General features: G+C 33.5%; 2 long non-coding RNA genes across 2 annotated transcripts; both read left to right on the top strand.

The window, feature by feature from the left end:
* Positions 1-5620: 5620 nt before the first annotated feature.
* On the top strand, positions 5621-6133 carry LOC143606908 (uncharacterized). Its single transcript, XR_013148838.1, has 3 exons — positions 5621-5749; positions 5918-6015; positions 6085-6133. It is a non-coding gene; the product is annotated as an uncharacterized LOC143606908 (long non-coding RNA).
* A 654-nt stretch (positions 6134-6787) lies between these two features.
* On the top strand, positions 6788-7992 carry LOC143606907 (uncharacterized). The gene is made up of 3 exons (XR_013148837.1): positions 6788-6847; positions 7301-7539; positions 7626-7992. It is a non-coding gene; the product is annotated as an uncharacterized LOC143606907 (long non-coding RNA).
* Positions 7993-13574: the final 5582 nt, after the last annotated feature.

Here is a 13574-nt window from a genome sequence, read left to right as displayed (position 1 = left end):
AACTGAACATGACATGTGTTTGCAACATACTTCAATGAGCATGTATTATTTATTTTAGTCCAAAGTAACTGTCTATTTAAGGTTAATGGTTGGTTGCATTTCAAAACTTGACCACAAATTAAAAGTGTTTGTATATTGATTAAATGCACAGTAACATATGACAGATATAGATATATACATATATGGTCATGATTCATAATCCCTAAGGTTGGCCAGTATACACCAGTGGGGGTGTCAAATGGTCCGACGTGGCAGCTCGGCTGAAAACCCTCATGTGAGGGGTCTCTCTGGAACCTGCCCCGCCACTAAACTTTTCACACGTGATCGGAGGCTGACGATGGTCGGTAGTGTCACTCCCCAACCTACGGTGGAACATGTCGGGGCGTGACATAATTTGTATCATATAGCTCAAAAGACACTAAAAATAATATGTGTCAATTTCTAATGTAATCACTAAAATCATCGTACACAATAGTTTCATAAACAAAATAATTCAACACATTACATCAAGCTTAAACTAACAATTTGTTTTTTTTTTGTTTTTATTAAAACCTAAGGTCCAACTAAGTCTTCAAAACTTCACTTTATCCCAAATAGATATCTGCGATATGCTAAAAACTAGATATATTTTATCAACATAATGTTAAGCATGTAATCATAAATTGAGAGATATATGATAATAATAACTGGCAATTCCTTACAATAATGTGCATTACATCAACTAGCATAACATAAATAGAAGTGTCTTTTCAACATGCCACTAGATATAGATATGTTTACTCGGACGGCATATGATCATACTATGAGGATAGGGATGAGGATGAATACCAACCAATCATAAAAAGTGTAAACACATAGTTATTAGCAATCAGCAACTAATCGAGCAATATCACAACTATGCAATTAGTGGAATTGTTTATGAGTATATACTTGTATAATAAATAAATAATAAGTACGCATAAAACCCCCGAAATATAAAAAAGTAAAAGGGGGGAGGGGGTGGGGTGTGATTATTCACCTTGATTGGTGAATGAAAATATCATGTCTGGTTAAGCTTGGGTGAGTCTTAATAAGTAATTCCTAAATCCAAGTAATTAAGATTCTTTAGAGTGTGTTGGATAAATAAAGGTCAAAGAAACATATATGTATTATAATAACACAATTAGAAGTTGAAAAAGAAGCAAGAAAAACGAAATCAGTTTTGGACAGATTTTTGTCACCGATTGCATAAATGTTTATAAATATCAATAATATCTCAAAAATTATAAGAATCTCCAGTAAACTAAACTATATGTAAGGGAAAACTTTGCTTTAGAAAGTTTCCCCAGATTCGGACCCGAGATAGGCTAAAATAGTTGATTTCACAGAGGGTACAAATCTGCACACTAATTTTAAAATAACGATTGTGAAGCCATAAGAAAGAATAAAAATACAAATAAATAATCTATCGAACCGTAACTCAATAAAGTTAATGATAGGATTTGGCCTTGCATCTTTCCAGTTTTTTATGACCTAGTTATTGCTCAACCTTTGCTGGACAATTCTGCTGTCAAATTTAGTTCATTGTAAACAACAATGTTTTTGATGCTTTTGAATGGATTTTGATAAAGAAAATTATGAAGCACTTGCGGTATGATAAATACAATATTTTGGGTCATGTATCATCAAAATCATAATGGTTATGAATCAAAATAAATAAAACAAACAAAGACTTCAAAAATGTAAAACTTGTTATGGTGTGTATGTTCTTTGTCTTCTCCATCCTATACACAATAGTGTATAGATTAAGTGAGATCATAAACATAATTATTAGGTCATGGTAGAAGAAGAAGAAGAAGAAGAAGAAGAAAACATGAACAAAAACAAATATTTATGCATACCTTGTGATATCGAGATAAACAAACACAATAAAAATATAAATTAAAAACTTCACTGATAAAATTATTATCAGAGAGAGAAGAAGAAGAATGGGCCAAAAGAAAAAGATGAAAATGAGGAGATATTTATAGTTGTGATTAGAAAGATATTAATAGATAAGTCTTGGAGAGAAAGTTGTTAGAAAGATGTTTTCCTTTTGATAAAAGATGTCAAGTAAAATCAGTGGCGGATCCAGAATTTTTTGCTACGAGGGGCACAAAATGGATCGGGTAAGTAATGGGTCGGGTCAAAGAGAACAAGGCCGACCAACTATTCTATAGGCCTAGAGTGGAATGAACTTTCGGGTTATATGGAATGGTAAAATGGTATTTTTACACATCACCATTTAAAAGTTAAAATACATAATATACAATTAGCAAAAGTTCATGCGCGTTGCTGCGGGTTCGCGCAAGTTATCTCCTCTTATGTGATGATTGTATTTTTTGAGCTCCATGTAGGTCATATATAATAAAAGATCAGAATGCGTTGTAATCGTAGAAAAATGACGTGTTAGGTATATTTAATGATTCAAATCAACTATAAACATAAAAAAAACCCATTGCATTCTTCATTAAACAATGTAAAACACATAAAACAAAAAAGAAATGAAAAAAAGAAAATTTTAGAACACAAAATTCTAAGTTAGCATGATTAATATAATATTGGGGATGACAAATGTAGAAAGTCAAAGTTTGTACGGATTTAAAATCATTATGAGGTTGTCGAGTCTCTGATAAAATCATGAAAACTTTAGAAGAAAATATCTTATCTTTATGCATGTGAATTTACATATATGCATCTGCTTAAAATATGCTTTCGGTTGTTGCATAATCTAACTAAACGTATAAAAAATACACCATAACTCATGAAGCAATTGCAAAATTGTTGCATGTTCCTTACGGTCTTGCTTGTTAAAAAGAGCAAAATCTAGTATTAAAAGACAACATAACCAAAACTATATAGAAGTCAACAGGGCCGGCTCCGGAAAATCAAAATTTCTTTTGGGTCAAAGGCGAAATTTTTTTTTGGCCTTAAGTAAAAGGAACATTTTGTTGTGTTTAAACAATTTAATTTTACGTGGGCTTACTAGGTTATGATTTGAGTTGTTTAAAAAACCTTTGTGTAAAAAATACTAAAAAAAATGTCTTAAATAAGACTAGAACCCACAACCTCTTGGTTATAAGTCATATCTCTTTACCACTAGATCAAGCTACTGTTTATGTAAATGTGTTTAAACATTGATTATACATTTTTTTTTCTTCACATAAATACATTTTAAAAAAAAAAAAACTTTCGGGCCTATCGGGGTGTCGGGCCTATGGCCGTCGACTACCCAGCCACACCTTTGGGCCGGGCCTGGAAGTCAATTGCTTAATTCTAATTTGCAGAGCATAATAGAAGCAATCATGTCATGCATTCCATGCAGTGTTTCTATTCAAAAGGGAACAAGTTTGTAACTGATGGATTCTGCAAGCGTTTCCTACATACAATAGGCACAATAACACTTTCAACAACAATTTCTGATATCAAAGCACACAAACCATTAAACACAAAGAATATAAAACTCAAACCTATTTTTCTATGATGTTTCCTAAAGTGCAAAAAGAGATTAAAATAACTAACTACACCTAAACATGTGATAGTTTTGTGCTTCAAAGTTGGGGCTTGTAATAAAAAAGAAGCATCGTTGTTTCCCATTTGCTACACCCATTATAATCATGTCAGTTACTGTGTCCACCCATAGAAGTAAAAGTATAACACTCTCCACAGTCCACCCTAAAACATTTTTAGTATAATATTAAATGTTAGTTTTGTTTTTTTTAATTTCTAAATTTAGTTCATTAGCAACCTCAAGACAGCTACACAATAAGATTCAACGTTTTCTAAATCAAATCATAAAGCCTTTTTAAAATGTTAAATGTTACAATTATTTGAAAATGATAAAAGTAAACCATAAAAACAAAAGTTTCAACAGAAAAAGAATACATGATACTCATTAGTCTATTTCTCTTCATAATTCTCTATACACCTGTAATACCTTAAAAAAAATGGAATAACAAGAAAGAAAGAAGGAAAGAAAGAAATAAATTGAAGACAAAATGGCAAAACAGGTCCTTTATGTTTTCATGGTTTTTTAATAGTCGTCCTTTAGCAAACTTAATGGCACAAAACATCTTTATGCTTAAAAACTCTATTACGCCATGTCCTTTCGCGCTAACCCAGTTAATATTTTCCGTTAAATCCAGTCATGTGCAAGACACGTGAGGGTATTTTTGTAACTTTACATATTTATTAAATAAATGAAAAAATTATATATAAAAACAAATAAAGTCTTTATTTATTCTCTCTGTATATATATATATATATATATATATATATATATATATATATATATATATATATATACAGCCATTGCACCACCACCATCGACGCCATCTTCTTCGCATCCATCTCCATCTCTAATCCTCACACAGCTACAATGATATTATCTCCTGTTAATACATCTCATCCATCTCTAATCATCACCGGCGTTAACTCCTTGCCGCCACGTCACCTGCACCACACCACCACCGGACCACTGATTAGGGCTAATCTCTGATCGTCGGTGTATAGTTGGTGTGGTGGTGGAAGGTTGAACCTTTTAGATCTTAGATCTGCGTTAATCAACGCTGATGAAAGTCACAAACAAGGTGTATATCAAGTCAGATCTGATTATTTTTAGCTAAATCGCCGGAAATTGACCGGGGGTTACGAGAACGGTGGTTGTGTCAGGGTTTTGTTGCGGTGGTTTAATTTAAAAGGGGTTTTCTCTGCGGTGGTCGTGGTGGTGGTGGCCGACAACTGGAGAGTTGAGACAGTGGTCTTCAAAGTGACTAAAGAGATGTGAAAATGAGAGAGAGAGAGAGAGAGGGAGTTGGTCGTTGCCCCCTGTGCGGACGGATGTAAATTGATGTGGGTGGGAGTTGGTCGCCGGGAAACGGGTTTTGATGGTGATGAAGAAGATGATTATGGGGAGGGGATGGTAGAGGGGTGTGTGTGAGAGATAGGTTGGATGGTGCCGGAGTTGATAGTGGTGGCCGGAGTTGGTGGTGGTGGTGGCCGGAGTTGATGGGTTGGATGGTGATGAAGAAGGTATATCTTTCATCTAAATACATAAATAGTCATTAAAAGGGTAAAATGACCACAATGCCCTCATATGCTTTGCACATAACCAAAGAAAATTTTAACTAGGTTAGTGCTAAAGGACGTAACGTGCAACATATTTGATACATGAATAATGACTTATGCTATTGAGTTTGCTAAAGGACGACTATTGAAAATCAGAGAAAACATAAATGACGTCTTTTGCCATTTTGTCTAAATAGAAAATGAAAGAGCGGGGCTGGTGGGTTAAGAATAGGAATAAAAGTGCAAAGATAAAAAGCTCTAGGGTATGTATAATAATAATACGGACATCAAGGACTATTCTTGTACCTTTATAAGTTATAACAAACAGTATTGCTAGTTGCCCTAGTTTTAGTTTTATGCGTTAATGGCGGAAACCTCAAAGTCAAAGTGGGTGCTGACTTTATCCATCATCACTTTCACCTTCGCTACAACAATCTCCTCCTCTGGTAACATTAGCATTAACATTATCTTATAAATCTCCTGATTTTCAATTTTGATTTAAAGGCTTAAATTGGATCATCAATTAGTTTAGTTATTATGGAGGAGTAAGAGTAAGAAGAGAAAGAATGAGAATGTTATAATAATAAAGGAACTTGAGAAATGGCTCAACGAATCATTGCAAAAATGTGCTGCTGAGAGACAAGGTCGAATCAGAGCCCAACAGGTCCCTACTTTTATCTTTTATTATTATTTTACTTTGTCATTGTGTCTATAAATAGTTATGGTAGAAAGATATACTGTGATAAATGAGTCTGCAAGATTGTGGTATGCTTTTTAGTAGGAGCTACCAATTGGCTGTAACTCATATATACATGATATACTAATGATACAGGATTTAAGAAAAGCAATGCTTCAACCTAAAACCGACAAGTTGGAAACAACGTATCCCATGACACCTTTTGGCACCATTCGATCATGTTTCTCTACCAGGTATTATTAGCTACAATAACTTTTCATATCAAAGTATGAAATATGTTTTTGAAACACTCATGTATTCAGAAATGGAACACCAAGACAACCTCTGATTGTACCACTTGCCCGAGCCCGTTTAACAAGATTACGTTATATTCTTTTTATTGAGCGGTGTTTTAGATATTATCTTTTCAAACCATATGTTTAGTATGTGTTGCATTTATTTTGAAACAAGTAGGCCTGTAAGTAACGAATCAGATGTTCAATGAACAAATTCGTTCGTTTATGTTTGTGAACATTGGTATATATGAATTTGTTTAAGTTCTTTCATTTACGTTCGTTAATATATATTCATTTAAAATTTTTGGCCTATTACAACTTAATTTAGCTTTAATGGTTTTAGGCCCAACAAACAATTTTTCACATTATGTTGGTATACATTCGTGAACCGTTTGTTTATACTGTTAACGAACAAACATAAACAAACACATATATGCTCATTTTCTTATCAAACGAACACGAACAAGCAAACCCAGTTTCTTTAATTGTTTGTGTTCATCGTTTGTTCGGTTAAAGTTAAACTAACAAATTTCCTTTACAAGTCACACAAGGCAAGTGTTTTTAAATTCGGTATAAGAAGTCAAGATTATCATCAGAATTTGTTACAAAGTTATTTGAATCTAGAGGTTTACTTTAAAAAACAAGGGAACTATAATCTTGAGTTATATGAATTTTACTATTAATTAAAAATTGAAAATTTTTAAATGAAAATACAATATTTTTCAATTAGGTGGAATCGGTTCAAGAAAGCAGCATCCTTCTTTCTGGTGTGGATTTGGTTGATGGCACTGTAAGTCAGTTTTACTCCATTACTGTGATATCATGATAGAGTCTAGAATCTAGACTCAAGCAAAAGATTCGATTACTTAGATAAAAGACCCAATTCGAGAAGGGTTAGTCTCCATATTACAATTACAATAAAACTTGATATATTTTAAATAATTTAGACTCCTTGAAATAGAAGAGACCTAGCTTTATTTATACTCAAAAGGTCATAAGAAGTTTCTCCACTAAATACGCCTCTTGACTTTGACTCCCCTAATTCAGCCCTTGACTCCCCTAATTAAGCGACTTTGACTCCTTATAGATGACTTTGACAAGGTCCAATAAATAGCTTTGACTTTGACCCGACCCTTCTTGTGTGATGGGTTCGTATCATATTATTATATTTCACTTGTGAAAATTATAAATTAAATTATTATGTCATTACTTCATTTTTTGATAGAATTTATGTTGTATGTAGCCTGTTCTGGATATCAAGCCCTATTTACCATATTGTGACAGTATTCAAGGAGCAAATGTTCCCCATTGGGTTAAGGTATCTCCGTGTACTACGACAAATATTGGTCAAAGTTGGTCAAACCTATAAAACTAGCTAACTTAATGTTAACGTTATGAACAGATGGACGATTTTTTACGGTGGCTTCGGTTGATTTTTCTGATGATTTTCTTGCAACTCTAATCGATTGTTGGCCCGCAATAGTAAGAACTATGAACTCGTATAACATAATATTCATCATTGTTCATATGTTTGTTTGCATTGGTTTATGCTAAACCGTTACTTGCAGGACAAGAAATCACTATATACATCACCTGAAGAATTCCAAATGTTGGTCAAACAAGTGCTTTCATGGGACATTAGGTCGGTATCACAATGAACCCAAGTTGCGGAAAATTATGAAAAGATAAAAAACAAGCAGGTTTATGATGATGAAGGACGTGATATTATTTATCATTTGAATTTGGAAGGCTTAGATGTCGCGTATAGAATCACATCTGATAGCAATGTACTTGTTGAAAATGTTACTGTTTCTTCGAAGTGATAATATGTGAATCCGGAACTGTAAAATACTGTTCTGGACCATAGGGCCGTGTAACATTTGAAATGAGCAAAATGATTTAAACTTTATTTCAAGTAAAATCATTTATAAGATGTTTTAGATAAAAAAAAACATCTAAAACATCTCAAATTTGAGATAAAAAAAAAAAGATGTTTTAGCAGTAAACTTTGTAACTAAATTTAACAAGTTATGAAAACTAGTGGGATTGCCTACACTTTGCGATGGGTTTTTGGTCAATATCGATTTGGTTCGTTACATTAACGGTATGATAGTGGCACTGTGTATACAACCTAAGGATATGTTCAATAGGGCATCGACACATGTTTTACATCAAGCGACAGCCATAAAAACGAATACCAGTGCCAATGTTTGGCCTGTATCAGTTCGATTTGTAAATGAAAAAACAAATAAAAGTATATCATTAAAGTAATGAAAAAGATTAACGAGAACAAAACTAACTGATGACGTTTTAATGACATGTACGTTTGAGTTTCGTTGTACATTACTATTCACAACTTGATTGTGAGTAAAATTTACATCAAGTCGAAAAATAGGTATGTTACGATGATATGCTTGCAGTTTTGTAAAAGGGTATATATTTTATATGTTATAAGAAAAAAATAAAATATGTTAAAATTTGATTATAGCAACCAAAATATCAAGAACCACCGCATCTTCAATAAACTAGTTAAATTTAAAAATGAAACTTATTTGGTCAAAACAAAAACTCACAAAAGTATTAGTAGAGGGGCACAAATCGGGTTTTTCAAATACCCAGGTTCGGGTATGACCGGGTATTGGTAAAAACCGGGTAGGGTTCGGGTCCGAGTATTGCCTCTAAAAACCATACCCTATGCATCGGGTTCCGGTCGGGTATAGAACCGGGTATTCTGAAACCGGGTATTTGAATACCCTATTTTCGGGTATTGAAAAAACCCTATTTGTGGGTTTTTTGGGTTTTTTTCCGGGTATAGATTGGATTTTTTAAAAGGTTTCGCTTTTTTAGAGGTATTTTTCGGGTATTTTTAAGGTATTTTTCGGGAATTTGAAATACCTGGTTTCGGGTATTGTAAAAATCCGGTTCCGGGTATAGAACCGATTCGGTTTTCCGGGTATTCCGGGTACAAATCGGGTCCGGTTCGGGTTTTAGTATCGAAATGCATACCCTCTCTGTACCCTACGGGTAGGGTCGGGTACGGGTTCGGGTATTAAAAACTCGGGTATTGAAAAAACTAGTTCCGGTGTTGTATTTCGGGTCCGGTTCCGGGTTCGAGTTTTTTTTTACCTCTAAGTATTAGTCCTTTTATTATATAGTGTGAAATTAAATCATCAATGGGCTAACATTTTCTTTGAACGAGTTAGTGGATTGGGCCACTTTTACTAGTATTATTAGAAGTTTTGAGTCGTTTAAAATCAATACACGTTTTGACTTCTGTTTTCAACTTTTCTCAACTACATACCTTTAGTTCCTTTACAATGTGGTTGGCTTGTCGTTTTTCTGTTGAATCGTTTGATCATATTAGATGAGCAAAAACTGAACCATAATCAAAATCGAACCATCAACCAAAAAACTGATTGAAATCAACCATAACCGAACAAAAGTGACGATTATGGTTATGATTGATGTGCCTTCATTTACCAACTTTAACTGAATCGATCTGAGCCTATAAATATAAATAAAAACATAAAAAATACATTGGACAATTAACCGATACCAATGGTTAACCGACCATTCGGTTATGATTATAGTTAAGCAATCTTTCATAACTAAACATTAATTATGCTTACCAGAACAAACCAACTATACACACTCATACCTGTCACAATGGAATGAATATGCGTTTGTGATTGTAGAAGAGAGAAAATATAACGATAAAATTATAACAAATAGTATTAAGATAGGGATATACACGATAAAATTGTAATTAGTTTTGAATTTTGTTTCAATAAAGCTACGTGTATAGTTTTTACTTTAATTTTTGTTTCATTTGTTTGAATATATTTTTTGTTTATTATTATTATTTATTTATTTATTTATTTTCTATAAGAAAACACATGAAAAAGTCAAAACAGAATGTCATCAGCACACGGCCCTTTTTTGAGTTTTGACGTCTAGCATCTGAAGATTCTTACATTTTTCAAACTATGTGACATGTGAATTTAAAGATGTCTACATTGCTAACGTAAAATATTAATTTTATTTTAAAAATGGGAAATAAGATATAATGTCTATTTCATATAAATATTGTATACGGTTTAATATAATCAAGGCTTATATACCATAAAATGTAAAGATTTTAAGTATAATCTATAAATCGTATAAAAATAATAAGGAAAATTGGTTTTAAATAATCCAAACTATTGCCTATTGGTAAATATCCATCCCAACTTTACATTTGCCTGCTGGCAGTACCAACTACTTGTGCATTTGTTTTTAACGGGTCGCGACTAACGGATGTTAACTCCGTTAGTCTTTTTCTGATGTGGCCATCCCAGTTGACAAAAACTTGATTACGTGGAACACGACGTGACGGTTGACTGTGTATTAGCAGACCAGTCATAATAATAATAATAATAATAATAATAATAATAATAATAATAAATCCCCACCCATTTCTTTCCCACAACCCAACCACCGTCTTCTTCAATCAAATCCCAAAGGAGTAATATAGTCAAAAAGCCACTTCACCGATCCCAAGCAAGCAGGTGAAGCATTCGAGTCGGATACAGAAGCTGTTGAAGGAGAATGATCCGCCGTGTGAGATTACGGATGCGGCAGGTTCGCCGTGTGTTGGAAAAGTGAAGTCGGCGCTTCCGCCGCGGCCGCCGATGGCTAATGTGTTGAAGCGGAAGCTGAGTAATGATTTTATGGTGGAGAGTGGTGTGGCTGGAGCTAATACTGGAGTGAAGGTAAGTCGAGATCTGAAGGGAAGCTGTCGAGATCTGGAGACCATTGATGATCTTCATCATCGTCTTCTTCGTGGAGATGAAGGTGAAGATCCGCCATTGATGGAAGAAGATTTGGGGGATCGTAAAGGTTTGTTCTAGTCTGCAACATTGGATTTAAAGGTGAGGAAATAACGGATGGTTTATTGTGGCAGGCCGTGTCACGTTATTATTATTATTATTATTATGATGATGACGACTGGTCTGCTAATACACAGTCAGCCGCCACGTCGCGTTCCACGTAATCAAGTTTTTGCCAACTGGGATGGCCACGTCAGAAAAAGACTAACGGAGTTAACATCCGTTAGTCGCGGCCCGTTAAAAACAAATGCACAAGTAGTTGGCACTTCCAGCAGGCAAGTGTAAAGTTTGGATGGATATTTACCAATAGGCTATAGTTGGGATTATTTAAAACCAATTTTCCAAATAATAATATTTACTTAACTCTTGTATTTATAGGATAGAGATAAGAAAAAAAAATCATAGTTAATGTATCCCACAAATAGCCAAAGCTACAATTAGGATTGGAGTGGTCACAAGGTGAGATATACACAAATTTTATCCTTGTCTTTAGGGATAGAGAGATTGCTTCTAACGAGATCCCAGCTCCAAAAAAATAAATATAATAAAAACAAATGAAATATAAAATAATATATTAGTATAGAGTATTATTTAGTACTAACAAACAAATTTAAATAGAAATAAAATGATAACAATAGCAATGGTGACAAATAAAAATAAAAATATATTAAGTCTTTAACCTTCATTTCACGTCTTCAAAATTTCATATCATCAATCATATCATAAGAGAGATGCGTAACAACACAGATTTTTCAAATTAAGATTTTTATTAAATACCCGACCAATTTCGATGTTTAGGAAATTTTATCAATAAAAATACTGCATTTATCGAGTTTAATTAATTGTTATAATATTATTTTTAATTATTTATATATCATATATTTATAACTTTCAAGTAATGATAAAAATTATCCCAAACCAAAACTATTACCCATATATGTTTCCACCTACATTCTTTAGGGACTTAAATGCAAGTTTTGTTTATTATATTCTTTAAACCCGTTTATCCATTTAACCCGACCCGTATACCATACCCATTTCGCAAACCACAACTCGTTTAACAAACTTGAGCCACAATTGTCGTTGTAATATTGGAAATCAAATCAACTGACTTCTTAATCTTACCATTTACGGCATAACCGACACTCGTATTTTGTCAAATCAATCAAAACGGAACTGTATTGCTTAATTTATACTAGTAGACACCCTTTGATCATCAATCTATATTATAACGATCTTGATAATTCAATTAAACACACATATAACATCCTTATACCAGTGCAAACTTTTCCCCCATAGTTAATTTTATTGTAATCACCTGTTTCTGCCCGTATTTATTCGTTTTTTGGCCGTCTGCACATCGGCTCTGTCATACGTAATTAACCTTTGTTTTAGATTTGTTTGAGGTAATTGTTTGTACATTACAGATTGCATAGGTGGATGTGTTAATGCTATGAACCGCTCGAGGAGCGGGTTTGAACCCCCCTAGCCCATTGTTTTTGGAAATTTTAGTTTTAATTGGTATTTATCATATTAAATCATTAGTAAATGATATAAAAAGTAATTAATATATTTAACCAAAACCAAAACCGTAACTAATTTCTTTCCAAACTTTGGTTTAATCATATACATGTACAATATATATATATATATATATATATATATATATATATATATATATTATTTTGGACAAAAATCTGTCAAGGATCACGTATCCAAATCTGTTAAGTGAGGTAAGGTGCTAACTCGGTAAAAGCAAGTGTATAATTGTAATATTGGTGAACACAATGATTTGATCACCAGGGAAAAAGCCCTTAACCAAGATAGTCTTACTTCGGTCAAAACTTATCGAGGTAATCTTTAAAGAAATGACGTCGGTCAAGGATTCTTAAGCTAATCTTTGGTCGATTCACTCCAATCAAAGATCAACAAGGTAACCTTTGGTTGATGAGTATATGGTTATCGTGGTCTCCGGCACAAAAAACCCCCGGACGGTGAAAACTATGACCGTCGAGTTTATTGATTAACAAAAAAGGTATTACAGTGTTTGTGGAGTTTATAATCGAGATTACAATGAAAGCTAGTGAATAGAGAGAGTGTTTAGTTCTGCTCTAGTGTGTGTAAGTACATGTGTGTATCTAGCTCGATCATATCCCGTATATATATAAGAAATTAACAAACTTAACAACTTCATCCTATAAATCCGCTAGTCTTCCATTCTTCACCAACGTGCTGTTTGACCACGTGCAGATAGCCATTCACTAGCGAAATAAGCGGTTAGACCGGGTCTAGATACCGTTGTTATTATTTAAATGTCAATCTTCTAGAGAGTTCGTCCATAATCAGCTATGTTGAATTAGGATCCTGGATCCATGCTCTAGCTAAAGGTTGTCTTGTGAGGATAATTGATGCAAGTTCGTCTTACATTTGATATACCTGTCTAACACATCACCATACTAAACACAATCATTAGTAAACAAACAATACCGAGGATCGTCGATCCTTTATATCTCAAGGATAAACTATCTGTAAGACAGTCAAGGATTAAGGATCCTCAGTATAAAAATCGTGACCTAACAATTGCCCCCAAAATGGCGGGTGACAGTGGAGCACAGCTGTCATTTTGAAATTCAAAATCACTGTGAAAAC

Source organism: Bidens hawaiensis, unplaced genomic scaffold (assembly GCF_021521415.1).
Source record: "Bidens hawaiensis isolate Kalapana, Puna unplaced genomic scaffold, B.hawaiensis_p1.1 tig00078318_1, whole genome shotgun sequence".
In the NCBI taxonomy this organism is placed as follows: Eukaryota; Viridiplantae; Streptophyta; class Magnoliopsida; order Asterales; family Asteraceae; genus Bidens; species Bidens hawaiensis.
This window is presented reverse-complemented; position numbering and strand designations above follow the sequence as displayed.